The sequence below is a fragment of the Silene latifolia genome, chromosome 2 (genome assembly GCF_048544455.1).
Source record: "Silene latifolia isolate original U9 population chromosome 2, ASM4854445v1, whole genome shotgun sequence".
Classification (NCBI taxonomy): domain Eukaryota; kingdom Viridiplantae; phylum Streptophyta; class Magnoliopsida; order Caryophyllales; family Caryophyllaceae; genus Silene; species Silene latifolia.
Genome location: NC_133527.1, coordinates 149,922,909 through 149,940,117, shown reverse-complemented (window position 1 = coordinate 149,940,117; position 17,209 = coordinate 149,922,909). Strand labels below are relative to the sequence as shown.

The 17,209-nt window shown below is 37.6% G+C and overlaps 1 non-coding gene across 1 annotated transcript; it reads left to right on the top strand.

Moving 5' to 3' along the window:
- The first annotated feature begins 5,685 nt into the window (after positions 1–5,685).
- On the top strand, positions 5,686–5,792 carry LOC141644507 (small nucleolar RNA R71). The gene has a single exon (XR_012544122.1). It is a non-coding gene; the product is annotated as a small nucleolar RNA R71 (small nucleolar RNA).
- Positions 5,793–17,209: the final 11,417 nt, after the last annotated feature.

Below are 17,209 nucleotides of genomic sequence, written 5' to 3'. Positions count from 1 at the left end.
GAATTTAGAGGAGACAGGATTTTCCTGAGTGAGATACTGCATTGGAGTGCGTCAAGGCACGGATTACGAGGCAGTCGGTGACGAGTCTAAGCTGAGTTGAAAACGGGAGACTCGATCGAGTGGTTTTATTACTCGATCGAGTGGTTTATGCATCCCCAGTTGGTCGATCGAGTAGTTTTCTACTCGATCCAGAGGTGCTCTAAAGATGGGTTACTCGATCGAGTAACTATTCTACTCGATCGTGTAGGTTATGCTGAGGTTTGCTCGATCGAGTGGTTTTAATCCACTCGATCGAGTGGTTTTTGTTTTCATGGGCTTTAATTAACCCGTGAGTTGTTTTATTTCGATAAACTTAGTTATTTTCTATTTAAGCACGCATTAGTTAGGCCATTAGTATCTATCTTTTATCGAATTTTCGACTATCATTCAAACTACGTTACTTTTCCTCTTCACTGTGACCTTGTTCTCGGGATTGTTTTGCTCGGATTTTGTGTTCTTTACGCCGGATTCGCACGATTGTAATCCCTTTCTCTTATCTTATTAACAATCAATCTTTTGTTTCCTTTAATTCTTCGTTTAGTCATACTTAATTTCTGCCCTAATTTACTTTTATGCATTTTATTTGTTATTTCATCATGTTTAATGCTAATTCGTCATTTGTTATTAGTTTTGATATTAATAGCGACATGAGTAGCTAAATTTAATGCATGTTGGGATTAGGGGATCTACGATAGGAATGTGACGATGTAGTAAATGAAATAGATGAATTAATTGTGAGATTCTGTCACCATAGCAATTTAATTATATTTATCGACTTAGTTGAGTGCACGCTTCTGAGTCATCTCTTTAATCTGACAAAAATTAATCCTAGATCCAAAGATTGGACTAAACAGGCCTGCTATGAACAGTAGACTACCATGACGAGGATGAAAGTTAAGTTAGTGGTATTTTAGGATAGAAAGTGGACCGAAAGGACCTTTCCACATCCGTCTTGCATTAATTCGTCTGAGTTGTTTACAGCTGAGTCACTGGACTGCCGTAGTGAACCAAATTCCCGACATGTCCCTTATCTATCTGATAGTTTAATCCCATTTTCTCTGCTTTTACTACTCTTTTCTATACTTCTCTTCCTTTAAACTTTGTAGTTTAGGAAACAATTCAAACAACCCCCCCCCATTTGTGACCAAATAGACGGACTTCTACAGATATCTTGCCTCCCTGAGGAGATCGACCTGACTTCCCTGGCTATATAGTTAGTTTAGTTAGTTTATTTTTGATAGGTACACGACAGACGTATCATAGTCATTGCCCACTTCAACACCTTCGGGTTTGAACTCTTGATATTTGAATGGATAGGGTGGTGTGACAATGGAGGAGGAGGGTTCTTCAATTTCGCCCCTTTGTTGACGGATGATGTACTCGGCGCCTTTTGAGAGTGGAAGTAGGTAGTTTGTTTGATGAGCACTCAAGCGGCATATCTTGGAAGGCAAAGTGAAATATCTAGCATCATTGGTGAGCCACCCATAGTTGGTGTCAAGAGGATTATGCTTGACCCACTTGTACTTGTTAATCATGGCATCCATGTCAATGAGATGACCCCCTTTGATCGCCACATAGGTGTTATCCTTGTTGAAATTTGGATCAAAGTACTTGGCCAAGAGAGTAACTAGACCTCCATTTACGATAAAAGCGGTGCCTTCCTTACCACAATCAACATTGAGCCATCTTTCCACCAAAAGCCTTAGAGCATTATAAGGCTTAGTGAATTCCCTTCCAACATTTAAAGCCGACTCAAGTAGAACAAAATCGAGCTTTGTAAAGTGATTAGTGTCTTTTCTTGCCATTATAATATTCCCGATGACCTTGTGCCACACTCTAATGCCCGGATGGTGGGCTAATAGAGCGCGACAAGCATGAAAGTTCTCAAATTTCTTCCCGGAAATCGCCTCCCAAAGAGGAGCGGGGTCATACTTTTCGGGCATCTTATGATAACGAGGTGTATCACTAAGACCTAACGCTTTACTCAAAACATCAAAGGTGATGCGCCTATTCACATTGGCAAGGCGAAACTCGATATATGTTCTAGTCTCTACCTTAGGCACTTTCAATGAACTTAGGAATTCCAAGGTAAGAGAGGGGTATGTCAATTCTTTTGTAGTGAACAATCTTCCCAACCCCATGGCTTCAAAGAAGGCTTTTGTTTGTTCAAGGACACCCAATTTGTTCAAGGCATCTTCACATATGAATTTGGTGGGTAGAATGGATTTCTTAGCATACTTGGCAAATGTATCCCTATGGGAGTTAGAAATGAAAATTACCTCCGGATAGTTTGATAATTGAGCAATTTCCGGAGTTGTTGTTATTGCTTCCAAGGGAGGATCTTGTTGAACTTTCAAGTTTGCACTAGCACCTACCATAGCCATTGAAGCTTTCTTTGCTTGAAGGCATTGTTGCCTTTTTTAGAGTTCCTTTGCCTTGAGTGCCTTTGTTGACCGTTTTGTTCTTGCCATTGATGATTATACCAAGAAAAGATTGAAAATCTTCAATTTCTAATTATACCCAAATCAATTTTAAGATGAAAGGAATTGCCTTTGTATTTCAAAAATCGACTCAAAGGTTGAAGATTTTGGTGCTTGGATTGATTATTGTTGGAAAAGGAGTGATCAATTGTTGTTGTAAGGAAGTTTAGATTTGATTTTGTTGAATTTGGTTGAGGAAATCTTGTTTTTGGTGATGGAGAGGATGAGGGTTTTGGGGTTTTGGGGTTTATGGGTAGTGTTTTAAATGTATAAATGAATGAATGAATGTGGGAAGGGTATTTAAAAACACCCGAAATTTCGAATCTGCAGGGGGAAGACGAGCGGATTCCCTTCGGGACGCTCGGATTCTGCCTAGTTTGAGTTCAGGAAATCTCGCCTAAAGACGAGCGTCTTTTAGTGAAGACGGGCAGATTTCTGCAATTCAAGACGAGCGAATTCCTTCATAGACGAGCGGATTCTGTTACAGGAACTTTTCTTATTCTGCACTGGCAAAAAGACGGGCGTCTTCTTGCAAAGACGAGCGGATTCTTTCAGACGAGCATCTTCTCAGCCTGGATGCTCGAATTCTCTAACAGTCCCAAATTTTCAATTCTGCAGCTCATCTGGACGGACGGATTCTCCAACAGACGCCCGGATTCCCTTAAGACGAGCAGATTCCCCTTAAGGATGCTCGGATTCCTCCTAGTCTACCCGGATTCAGTTCCATCCGTGTACTTGCATATTCCGTGTCATTTTCATTCTTCAAGTCCCGTGTTCTTCATTGTAGGGGTACTACTAAGGCATGAATAGCCTAGGCAATTGTTATCCCCACACTAAGCTAAAGCACTACACATAAATAAAATCATTAGTCCATCCCTCACTTCTCTCAAAAATAATAAATATCTTGATCAAGGCATAAAAATCCAAAAATGACAAAAATGCAATGTAAGAATTAAAATGCAAGTTAGGGAGTTAGAAATATTTACAAATGGTGTTTTAGAGAGGACTCCACCAAACTCTCGTCCTTAGTGAGATGTCATGGGGGGCATGTCCAAGGTGTTGTTGATGTTACTCAACACCTTAAAGAAGTAGTCAAAAGGTTGTTCATTATCATGATAAAGATATTCAATAGATCTTTGCTCTTGTTGTCCTTCATGTTGGTCTTTATCGATAGCATTACCAATGTAGGGATTGAAAATCCCTTCAAACTCATCGTCCCAAAGACCACAAACTTCATCTACTTGGTCACTAAAGATCTCTTGAGTTGATAGAGACAACTCTCCCACTTTCTTGTCTTGGCCAATAAGGACATCTTCTTCATTGCTTGACTTTGGTGAGCTTTTCAAGCTCTCTTTGTTACAATTTCCTTGCTCTTTGAATGGAGCATCATCGACTTTCTTCTTCCATTGGAATTCCGACTTCTTCCTATCATCCTTCCGGCTATAATGATCCAACCATAAAACATTGGTTCATGCAAACGGGGAGCTCTCATAGTCTTGTCAAGATTGAAATTTATGCTTTCATCTCCCACTTCTAAAGTTAGCTCTCCATGCTTCACATCAATCACCGCACCCGCGGTGTGTAAGAAAGGTCTACCTAGAATGATCGGAATGTTGGAGTCTTCTTCCATGTCAACAATGACAAAGTCCACCGGGATGAAAAATTTTCCAACTCTTACGGGAACATCTTCCCATATCCCCAATGGTGTCTTCGTCGATCTATCGGCCATTTGGAGTGTGATATTGGTGCATTTAAGCTCTCCCATCCCTAACCTTTTACTCACCGAGTACGGCATAACACTCACACTAGCCCCTAGATCACATAAGGCTTTGTTGATCGTGGTGTCGCCAATGGTACACGGTATTTAGAAGCTTCCCGGATCTTTTAAGTTTTGGAGGTGAACTCCCTTGAAGTATTGCACTACTCACCTTAGTGAAGGCGATAGTCTCAAGCTTCCGGATCGACTTGTTCTTCGTAAGGATGTCTTTCATGTATTTTGCATAGGCCGGCACGTGATTGATTAATTCCGTGAAAGGAATCGAGACTTCCAAATTCTTCACAATCTCCATAAATTTTCCAAGTTGGTCATCAAATTTAGGCTTGGCTTGACGACTTGAAAAAGGAAGTCTAATCACAATGGGCTCCTTCTCCTTGACCTTGTCTTCATTTTTCTTTGAAACTTCTTTTTTTGATGGTTCTCCATCCTTGGGATTTTACACAACTTCTTCTGTGTCACTAGCTTCCACAACTTTATCCTCAACTTGCTTCTCCGGTGCTTCATACCTCGTACCACTTCTCAAGTGAATGGCACTAACCGTTTCATGTCTAGGGGGATTACTTTGAGGTGGTAATTGCCCCTTTTGTCTTTGTGAGCTTGAAGATGCTAGTTGAGTTAATTGGGTTTCCAACATTTTGGTGTGGGCTAGGATGTTGTTGACGGTGATTTCCTTTGCTTGACTATCCTTTTACATTTAAGTGAAAAACTCTTGTTGATTCTTTTTACATTTGGAGGACCGCTTTTTGAACATCAAAACCTTGGTCATTTTGTTGATTGTAGTGAGTTTGATTTTGGTAACCATGGTTTTGGTTGTAAAAGGGTCTTTGATTTTGGTTTCTCATGGGAGGTGGGGTGTATGTTGGTTGAGGGTTTTGAACATTTTGACTTTTGTATGAGAGATTTGGGTGGAATTTGATGTTCTCATTGTAATAGTTTGAATAAGGGGTACCACTCTTGTATGCTTGAAAAGCATTCACTTGTTCATTTGTTTCCCTACATTCACTTTGGTCATGTCCCAAAGTTCCACAATTCTCACATATCCCACTTGGGATTGATGAAGATGCCGTCATGGCATTAACATGTTGCTTTGGTGATTTTGAGGCTTCTTCAAGTCTAGCCATAGCTTTTTCGAACTTCAAATTTATGGTATCAATGTGAGCACTAAGTTGAGCACCCAATTGAGTAATAGTGTCCACTTCATGCTTTCCTCCTCTAGTAGCCTTGCGAGGTCTACTATATCGTGAATTATGAACCGCCATTTCCTCAATCTTGTTCCAAGTTTGATTGTCATCAACTTCGGTGAACATTCCATTTGATCCCATGTTGAGAATGTTTCTTGAGTCTTCATAAAGACCGTTCCAAAATTGTTGTACCAAGAACCACTCGCTAAATCCATGATGAGGACATGAGCGACAAATTCCTTTGAATCGCTCCCAAGTTTCATACAAAGATTCTTCATCTCTTTGCTTAAAGCCCGTAATTTGAGCTCTTAGCATGTTACTCTTTTCCGGTGGATAGAACTTTTTGTAGAAAGTTAGAGCCAAGTTCTTCCAAGAATAAATTCCGAGAGTAGCCTTATCAAGGCCTTTCATCCATTGTTTTGCGGTGCCAATTAGAGAAAAAGGAAATAAGACCCATCGAATTTGGTCTTGAGTTACACCGGTTTGAGAAATCGCATCACAATAGTAGCAAAAAGTCTCCATGTGAGAGTGAGGGTCTTCACTAGGCATCCCCCCAAATTGGCTTCTTTTGACTAATTGGATAAATGCGGATTTGGCAATGAAATTTCCGGTTAAATTTTGTGGTGTGGGAGTACCATTAGGTAGGTTCTCCTCGGTTGGTACGGAATGTGATGAAAATTTAGGCATTGTGGGTTGATTTTGTGTTGGATTTTGTGTTGGATTCTCCTCACCTTCTCTTGCAAAAGGGTTTATGAACTCAATAGTGTTTGGTTGAATATCTACAACCTCACCAATACCTCTCAAAGTTCTCCTAGAAAATCTTCTATTGTTTGTCAAAGTCCTTTCAATTTCGTGATCAAAGGGTAACAAGTTACCTTGTGATCTTCTAGACATGCAAAATATCAAACAACTTGAAAATAATTAGAACAAACCTTGAGGAGTTTTACTTCCCCAAGGCAAAGAAAGACACAACTAATAACAACTTAAGAAAATCTAAATCAAATTAACACCGTCCCCGGCAACGGCGCCATTTTGATGGATGAGTGATGTCGTCGGGTCACATCCAATCAAACACATTTATAATACTCAACGAACAACTAGTTAGTGGTAAGTCGAGGTCGATCCATGGGACGGTGTGCTTTGGATTCTAAGTCTATCTATCTCAATTTATGCTAGTGTCACAATTTATTTGGGTTTGTAGTTGTGTCTAGACTAATGCAAACAATAAGGTAAAACAAGCAATAAAAGAAGGATGTAAACAATTGATTAAAAGTGCTAGGATATCATGGGTTCATAAGGAAATCATGGGAGTTGATCATACAAACATGTTTACAAAGTTGCAAGCAATTTATGTTGTAAAGGAACCGAGTTGGTTTATGTCTAACGGTTCTTAGAAAGAGTTGGGTTCCGGAACCGAATCAATTAGATTGTACAACACCTACAAGTCGACTTAGTTTCCTCCTAATCACTTCTATGCATGGTCTAACTGTGGGATTTATCTGTATGCATCCCTTTAAATTTAAGGACTATAACGAATTATAATGATGATAACTAGTCATAAAATGAATTGCATAAACAAAATCGTAAAGGATTAAGAAATAACCTTCGGTCCTAGCTTTTATGGCCTATGAACAATATCGCAATGATATTCTCCTATCAGTTGCACCCAAGACGATATGAGAAATGCCCTTTGATTTTGCTAGAATCGATCCAAAAATTAACTGATTAATTTTAGGTTTTTTTTGTTTTTTTCTTCTGATGAGATGGAGGCAAGAATGGGTAAAAAAATTAGGTTAAAAAATTATATCCCTCATCACCCTATCAAACCGAGTATATAGATGATTAGGGTAGATTTTCTTGTTTTATTTTTCGGCCCATAACCACCGAAATAATAAGGATTAAAATCCTTATTTTCGGTTATTCCAAAAATGTATAAAATGTGTAAATTGTCCTCTAGTGAGGATCGAACCCATGACCTCTTGGTATGAGTACCCTCACTATTACCACTATGACACATTCATCTTGTTGATATTAAATATAACCGATTACATTTAATTACGAATTAACAGATTAATTCGTCCAAGCTAACATTACATACATTTAATTAAATATAACTTATTATATTCAATTTACGAATTGACAGTTAATTCGTCTCAACTAATATTATTTAATCTTCATTAAATAATTGTCTCATCAACACATTGACTAACTGTTTAGTCATATACGGCATCAATGTGATTATATTTCTATAACCACATCTTTCAAACACATCCTATAGGTGTGACCTTTAGGGACCAGTTGATCACCGCCATCTGTATGATAATAACGTCAAACTTTCTAGCAAGCCAACCGTTATTAGGTAATCGTTAATCAACTGATTAAAATACGAAGTATACCCTTGTGAACCTTTAAGAAATTTACAAATATTATCACACTAATTTGTGGAGGACACAAGCTCCAACAAACTCCCACTTGTCCTCACAAGTGTATGTGCGATAACCGATTCTCATATCCTAAAATTTCTCCCACTCAATGTAAAACAATTTGCAAATCCGTATTCACAAAGGTCGTATTTTACAAGCGATCATTATCAAGAGTGGTTTCCCGACTAGAGAGTAACTTAACGAAACGAATCATCATTCGAGCATGGCCATGCATTTCATTACTTACTACCTCGAGTGGCCCCGAGAAATAACTATACCTGATAAGGGTTGGATATTTTCCTCAACTCGAATCCCGCATATGTAAGCACCGTATGAAATGACCCGAAAAAAATCTACTTAGCCTCCGATTCACGGCAGACCGTGAGAAAGAAACCAAAGTCACCCAAAAACTGCTTTAATCTCAAGAGACAGTCGATAGTCAAAAGAATCGACTCTAGAAACACAATGGATGTCCTATCCACGACCTGGCACCGAATGTTTTAAACATTTAGGACTCCATACGAGGTATCGTTATAATCTCGCATTTGTGATCGATCAGTCAACGGTTTGACTTATGGCTCGTTGAACCCACCATCAATCGACTGCACAATATAATAGCCAGAGTTATCAGCTCTTATAGGCGATTACGGACCAAAACAAAATATAATGTAATTCAGTTCACTTTGTGGCGTTCAAAGTTGTCAGTACAATCCACATGAAAAACAAAATATTATATTAATACGATGAAGTTATAAATAGTATATGAAAAAGATAATGTATCAAATTCATAATCAACTATTACAACTCAGGAACACGTTTAATTCTCATGGAAATAACGTGCCCTCCATGCTTATCATACTTCAATGGCTCAGTAGTAGAATCTGCTACAACTTCCTGTTTAGAACTATTCCACCGTGACAAAGACCATTAAGAGTAAGAACGAATCTAGACTGAGATTTCTAATCATCTCGATCCGTTTGGAAGCTAGCATCTGCGTAACCGGTTGCGCATAGCTTAGTATCTCCTCCACAAGTCAATACCAAATCCTTAGTCCTCCGTAGGTGCATGGATTCTTTTGGTACCGACTCGTCATACTCAATGCATATACCACGTCTAGAAGTGTGCATATCATGGCATACATGATTGATCCTATAGCTGATGCATAAGGAACACGACTCATGCGCTCAACCCCTTCAGGCGTCGTGGGTGACTGAGACTTGCTCAACTGCATCCCAGACGTCATTGGAAGGTTCCCCTTCTTGGAGTTGGTCATGCTGAACATCTCAAGAATCTTATCCAAATAAGACTCCTGACTAAGTGATAACGTCCGTCGTGATCTATCTCGGTAGATACGGATTCCCAAAATGCGTTGTGCCTCACCCAGATCTTTCATCCGGAAATGGTTCTTCAACCATCCTTTACCGAAGATAAGAGAGGAATGTCATTCCCAATCAAGAGTATGTCATCGACATACAATATCCTCCCACTCGACTTGATATATAAGCATGGTTCCTCGACCGATCGAGTGAAACCATACTCTTTTATCACCTAGTCGAAACGATGATTCCAACTCCGAGAAGCTTGCTTAGGTCCATAAATGGAACGCTTAAGCTTGCATACTTTCTTAGGATGTTCAGGATCTATGAAACCTTCGGGTTGCACCATGTACAACACTTCCTCCAAATAACCGTTTAAGAAGGCGGTTTTCACATCCATTTGCCAAATTTTATAATCATGAAAAGCGGCAATCGCTAAGATTATCGGAATGGAACGTAGCATGACTACAGGTGCAAAAATCTCATCATAATGCAATCCGTGCACTTGAGTGAAACCTTTTGCCACTAGTCGTGCCTTATAGGTATCTGGTTGCGCGTCTACAGAACACTTTATTTTGTAAAGCCATTTGCACTGTAGAGGTTTTACCTTATTAGGTAAATCAACTAGATCCCATACGTCATTCTCATACATGGAGTCCATCTCGGATTGCATGGCTTCGAGCCATAGCTTTGAGTCGGAACAGGCCATAGCACCTTTATAGGTAGCGGGTTCATTACTCTCTAGGAGTAAAACGTCATTCTCCTCGACCATACCAATGTATCTGTCCGGAGGATGAGAGACTCTACCCGACCTCCTAGGTTCCTCAGGAATATTAACCGTATCATCAGTTGGAGGAACAACTTCCTCCATCCGTTCCTCGGGTGTTGGTTCTGGAATCTCCGACAGCTCGAAGGTTATATTACTCGTCTTGTTCTCGAGAAATTCTTTCTCTAAGAACGTCGCACTAGACGCAACAAAAACTCGATGTTCGGTAGGCGAATAGAAGTAATGACCAAATGTTCCTTTTGGATAACCTATAAAGTATGTCTTGACCGATCGCGGGCCGAGCTTATCCTCGTCTCTCCACTTGACATAAGCCTCGCAGCCCCAAACCCGAATAAAGGACAAGTTAGGGACCGTTCCCTTCCACATTTCATATGGAGTCTTGTCGACAGCTTTAATCGGACTTCGGTTAAGTATAAGAGCAGCTGACAAAAGAGCAAAACCCCATAATGAATCAGGCACTACTTTGTGTGACTCATCAAGGATCGAACCATATCAAGTAAGGTTCAATTTCTCCGTTCGGATACACCATTTAATTGAGGTGTTCCAGGTGGAGTTAACTGCAAAACGATTCCACAGTCTTTAAGGTGTTGATCAAACTCATTTGAAAGATATTCACCACCCCGATCTGAACGGAGTGCTTTAACCTTTCTACCCAGTTGGTTCTCAACCCTGTTCTGGTATTCCTTGAATTTCTCAAAGGACTCACTTTTATGCTTCATTAAGTAGACAAATCCGTATCTACTCAAATCGTCCGTGAAAGTGATAAAACATCTATAGCCATCTCTAGCGGTAATTGACATAGGTCCACAAACATCAGTATGTATGAGTCCTAATAGGTCATTAGCACGCATTCCAACACCTTTGAAGGAAATTCGAGTCATTTCGCCAATGAGACATGATTCACACGTGCCATATGTAGAAAATTCGAATGCGGGAATAGTCCCATTATCGACGAGTTTCTTCACGTTTCTCATTTATGTGTCCCATTCGACAATGCCATAGATAGGTTTGATCTTTGTCACCAACCTTTAATTTCTTATTATTCACGTGTAATACTTCCGTGGTTTGATCTAAGATGTAAATTCCATTCATGGAAACTGCTTTGCCATAAATCATTTCATTAAAAAGAAAATACAGGTATTATCCTTTATTGAAAATGCAAAACCGTCTATATCGAGTACGGAAATAGAAAATAATGTTCTTAGATAAACTGGGTACATAGTAACAGTTATATAAAAATAACTCAAAACCACTAGGGAGTTGGATTACGTATGTTCCCTTCGAGACTGCAGCAACTCGTGCTCCATTCCCGACTCACAGATCCACATCACCCTTTTCGAGAGGTATGATGTTCTTTAGGTCCTGTAAATAATTACACAGATGAGAATTACAACCAGTATCAAGTACCCAAGTTCCAAAACTTGCATGGTTAATCTCAATCATATGAATATAAGATGACATACCAACAGGAATGACGCGGCCTGCTTTTATGTCCTCACGGTACACGGGACAGTTCCTCCTCCAATGTCCAGTCTTGTGACAATGGTGGCACTCTATGTCACCGCCCTTGCTCTTTGCCTTGCCCTGTGAGCCACTAGTCTCACCAGGCCCACTCTTACCGTTTCCTGGCTTTTTATACTTTGGCTTACCTACAGTTAGGTCGCCTGGAGCTTTGCCCTTACCTTTACCCTTGTTGGAAATCGTGAGAACATCCTGCTTCATGCTCCCACTCAATTTCATATCCTTCTCGGTCTGTACGAGAAAGGAGTGTAGCTCATGAGGACTCTTTTTCAAGTCATTCATGTAGTAGTTCGCCCTGAAAAGGGCAAAACCATCATGAAGAGAATGAAGCATTCGGTCAATGACAATGCTCTCACTTATTTTGCAATTAAGTGCCTCCAGCTTCTCGAGATTCTCAATCATGTGAAGAATGTGTGGGCTAACCGGTTGGCCCTTCTGGAGTTTCGCATCAAAGAAGCGACAGGTATGCTCATAAGTAACGATCCTCGGTGCTTTTGAGAACTCGTTAGTGAGCGTGGTGAAAATCTTGTTTGCACCCTGGGCAATGAAGCGTCTCTGCAAATTGGTTTCCATTGCAAAGATGAGTACGTTCTTTATCGCACCCGCTTCCATGACGAAATCACTATAAGCAAGTGACTCGTTAACTCCCGCATTGGGGCCTTGGTTTACCGGTATTGGCTCAGTTAAGTACTTGAGTTTACCGTCGAATGGCGAGATTCCGTAGTCTTGCCTCCCGATCCGCAAAGTTGGACCCGTCATTTTTCGACGTGTGAACGATTCATTTGGTCCATAAAGACTTTAAGCCAGGACTCGCGATCAAGTGTGGCACTTGGCATTGGGATTTCGTTATTTCCAGCCATTTGTTGTAACAGTAATATAAACGTGTTCTACACGGCGAAAAGAAGAATGAATAATAAGCCTATGCATCGATTTGATTTTTAAGTCTTATGCAATACTGTTATAACGCGAAGACTCATGCATTTATACAATTGACCTTCCTCAAGAATTATATAAATGATCCCAAGACTCAATTTCTGTAAATTGATAAGCCCACCTCTTGGCTAATTCTACCTTTAGAATTCTTGGTCGATAAATTTACTAAATTCTATCTTTAGTCCATTATAATCACGAGAAACTCTTCGGACTATAATGTTGAGATAAACTAAGTCAACACAAACTACTTACCCAACGTAGAAGGGGTCATATTATGCCTACCGACGAAGAAGGGATTCATAGTTGTTTGCCCTTATAAAGACTAATCACAATTTCCGTTTTAGAGGAAGATCCCATCAACTGTGCTTTAATTCATTTTAAGTGAACTAATATCTAGCATGCGTGAATGAATAAACTAAGGTGATGGCTTAATAAACATGTGACATCTGTATGTCTATGAAAACTAACATACAACCTATATGTGTTAATTTTCATGCATTTTAGTAGTAGGTGGTTTGGTTTTAGGCGGAATATGATGCATAAACTATCATGTGAATGAAAAGCAATAGGAATGAAAAACGTAAAAGCAATAAAAAAGTTCCTAGTGTGGCCTATCCTATCAAAATGAATCATAAATACAAAGTTGGAATCCATCCTTGGACCCGAGAAGCTTGTCTCGATGTTCCATCTTGATCCATGTAGCGGGAGTGAGCTCCAATCTCCATCTTTAGTCTTCTTTGAAAATTACAATAAATAAATTTACATAATAAACCTATTTATTACATTCTAATTTCAAAAACCCAAAAACTAAAGTAAAAATAAAGGAGATTCGAGATCTCATAATTACATAAAAATTATGTTTCCTTCATTACGAAAACATAATTAACTAAGGCCACACTAAGTATTACAAATTACAACCGATTGCAAAAATACGTAAATAAATTCATTCAACGATTCATTCAACAAAATAAAAACATCAACTAAATAAATTAAACATTCATGACACAATTCCTTAATTATGTTGATTAATTTATCCAAACCACCTATTTAAATTGATCAAATTAAGTGACAATTCCTCAATTAATCACATTAATTTTAATCTTAATTCATATTAAACTTGTAATATGAATTTAATCCATCAATATTTTAAACTTCTTTAAAACAATTAGGTATCTTTATATGTGAACCTTTTCACTACAATTAATCATACATTAAAATGTATGATTATAATCATTGGCCAAAAACAACAAAAAAAATTTCCTTTAAAATTTTTCTCGGCAAAACCGAAAACAGACCAAAAAAGACTTTTTCTCGGTTTTTCAGCAAAAACCGAAAGAAAAAAAACAATTTTTTTTTTAAACTGCTGAACGTGAACAGTAACCGAAGCAAAAAAAAACAGTAGCAGCCCTCTTTTTTCTCTTTCACGGCATTCAAGAACAAAATGAAACCAATTTTTTCTTAATGCATTCGGCTAAAAAAAACAGCCCGTAAAATAGAAAACAAAAGATGAACAAAAATCGTTTATGGTTGCTATTAGAACAAGATTAGCATATGAATTAATGAAACATGATTAACCGTATATGCTAAAAACTATATAGCAAAAACTAATTTTTATATCATCAACAAGACGATTCCATTTACATTTTAACTTAATTTTCATTAAATCAAACATCTACCAATTCTTCATAGAATTATTTTAACTGATTAAAACAACAATATGAAAAATAAAATGGAAATCGCATCAAGAAAAAAAAACAAAAACCGGCTGCTCAAAAAAAAAAATTCAATCGGAATAAAGAAAAAAAATTTCCAGCCGTGCCTTTTTTTTTCTTTTTCTTATTTTTCGAAACCATAAAAAAAAGTTTACATCCAATTTTATGAAAATCATCAAAATAAAATTCGTGGTCTTGGCTCTGATACCACTTGTGGGATTTATCTGTATGCATCCCTTTAAATTTAAGGACTATAACGAATTATAATGATGATAACTAGTCATAAAATGAATTGCATAAACAAAATCGTAAAGGATTAAGAAATAACCTTCGGTCCTAGCCTTTATGGCCTATGAACAATATCGCAATGATATTCTCCTATCAGTTGCACCACAGACGATATGAGAAATGCCCTTTGATTTTGCTAGAATCGATCCAAAAATTAACTGATTAATTTTAGGTTTTTTTTTGTTTTTTTCTTCTGATGAGATGGAGGCGAGAATGGGTAGAAAAATTAGGTTAAAAAATCATATCCCTCATCACCCTATCAAACCGAGTATATAGATGATTAGGGTAGATTTTCTTGTTTTATTTTTCGGCCCATAACCACCGAAATAATAAGGATTAAAATCCTTATTTTCGGTTATTTCAAAAATGTATAAAATGTGTAAATTGTCATCTAGTGAGGATCGAACCCATGACCTCTTGGGTTGAGTACCCTCACTATTACCACTATGACACATTCATCTTGTTGATATTAAATATAACCGATTATATTTAATTACGAATTAACAGATTAATTCGTCCAAGCTAACATTACATACATTTAATTAAATATAACTTATTATATTCAATTTACGAATTGACAGTTAATTCGTCTCAACTAATATTATTTAATCTTCATTAAATAATTGTCTCATCAACACATTGACTAACTGTTTAGTCATATAAGGCATCAATGTGATTATATTTCTATAACCACATCTCTCAAACACATCTTATAGGTGTGACCTTTAGGGACCAGTTGATCACCGCCATCTGTATGATAATAACGTCAAACTTTCTAGCAAGCCAACTGTTATTAGGTAATCGTTAATCAACTGATTAAAATACGAAGTATACCCTTGTGAACCTGTAAGAGATTTACAAATGTTATCACACTAATTTGTGGAGGACACAAGCTCCAACACTAACAAGACTCGAGTTGGTTTATATCTTATAAGTCAAGTTGAATAGATAAGAGATGGTTGTAAATGCAAGGATTCATAGGCTTAGCATTTCATCAAACATAACATGTGCATAGGTTGACATCACAACAAGCAAGCAAATTAATTATATGAACATATTAGATTAAGCATGAATCAATCCCCATGTTGGTTTCCCTAATTACCCATTAATCCTAGCTAAGAGACTACTCACTCATTATCAAGTTTAGCATGCTAACAAGGTTGTCAATCATATTAACAAGGCCAAACATGATGAACAAGTAAGAAAGATTAACAATAATTAAAACAAGGATTAAGAGAATTATACCTATGGAGATTCCAAAATAATAATGCAAAGAATAATAGAAGAACTTGATGATTGATGGAAGGTTGTCAATCTCCCAATAAACTCAATAATCTTCTATTACCCAATAATAAACTTGAATTACTCAATAATAAACTTGAACAATAATTAAAAGAAAGATTAATGTGTAATTTGTGGAAAGATTAAATGATAATCTATTCTAATCTACTCCTAATCTAATCTAAGGAAGGATTGATTTAACCTAATGAAAACTTAATCCTTTGATTATAACCAATGGGGTATTTACAGTAGGGATTAGGTACATAAATTAGGGTTTACTAGGGGCTTAAATGACAATTAAGTCCTTGAGGAATCGCCGGTCTCCAGAGAGACTCCGGTCTCCTTTTTGCCGGTCTTTGAAAAATATGCGCATCCTTCATAGAACAAGAAGAACACGAAAGTTTGTGGGGTAATATCCGTATAATACCCTTAAAATATAAGGACTATAACGCAAATTTTATATGTGATTATTGTCATAAACAAAATTACAAGAGAAAAACGATAAAGCACAAGAATTAACCTTCGTTCCTAGTGCAATTCGGCAATGATAGAGATCAAAGTAGATCTCCTCCTAATTGTTGCACCCAAGATCGTCTGAGAATATGCCCTTGTGCTAGAATGTATTCTCTAATTGCCTTGCAATATTGAGAGAATTGATGTGTGAAGTTTTGAGATGTGAGATCTAAGTTTTGAGAGGAAATGTTCTCAAAACCCTAATTATTTTTGCAAAATGAAAATTCGGTTAGAAAGGAGGAGAAGCTCTCCTTTTGTTCTACCCTTGCTCGGTCCGTGGGTTTCATTAGGGAGGGAGTGGGCTTTCCACTTCCTCCTTATTAAACTCGTGATCCGACTTGAATTGCTAAAACGTTATACGTATACACGGGTTTTTAAATATAAATTGTCATCGGTTATCGGTAATTAAAATATCAACTAGTAACATGACTTAGTCGAAATATTAATACATGTCCGACAAAGACAATATTGTATAATTAATTTATTCAATATACATTAATCAAATATAATCGCTTATATTTAATTTACAAATTAACCGCTTAATTCGTCTTAGCCATTTTTATTTAATCCGTATTAAATAATTATCTCTACATCGCTTTTGACTAATTATTAGTCAATAACTCCGACTAACTGGTTAGTCAAAATTGGCATCAACATGACTGTATTTTCATACCGTCACATCTCTCAAACGTATCCTATAGGTGTGACTTTTAGGGACCAGTTGATCACCGCCATCTGTATGACAATAACGTCAAACTTATCTAGCAAGCCAACCGTTATTGATAAACGTGGACCAACTGATAATAATACAAAAGTATACCCTTTGATCCTTTTAGAGATTTAAATGTTATTGCACTAACTGTAGAGGACATCAGCCCCAACAAAGTTGCTGTAAGGGAATCCGAGCGGATTGGTCTTGGGACGCTCGGATTCTAGGCTGTGTATTTATCTTTTCTTT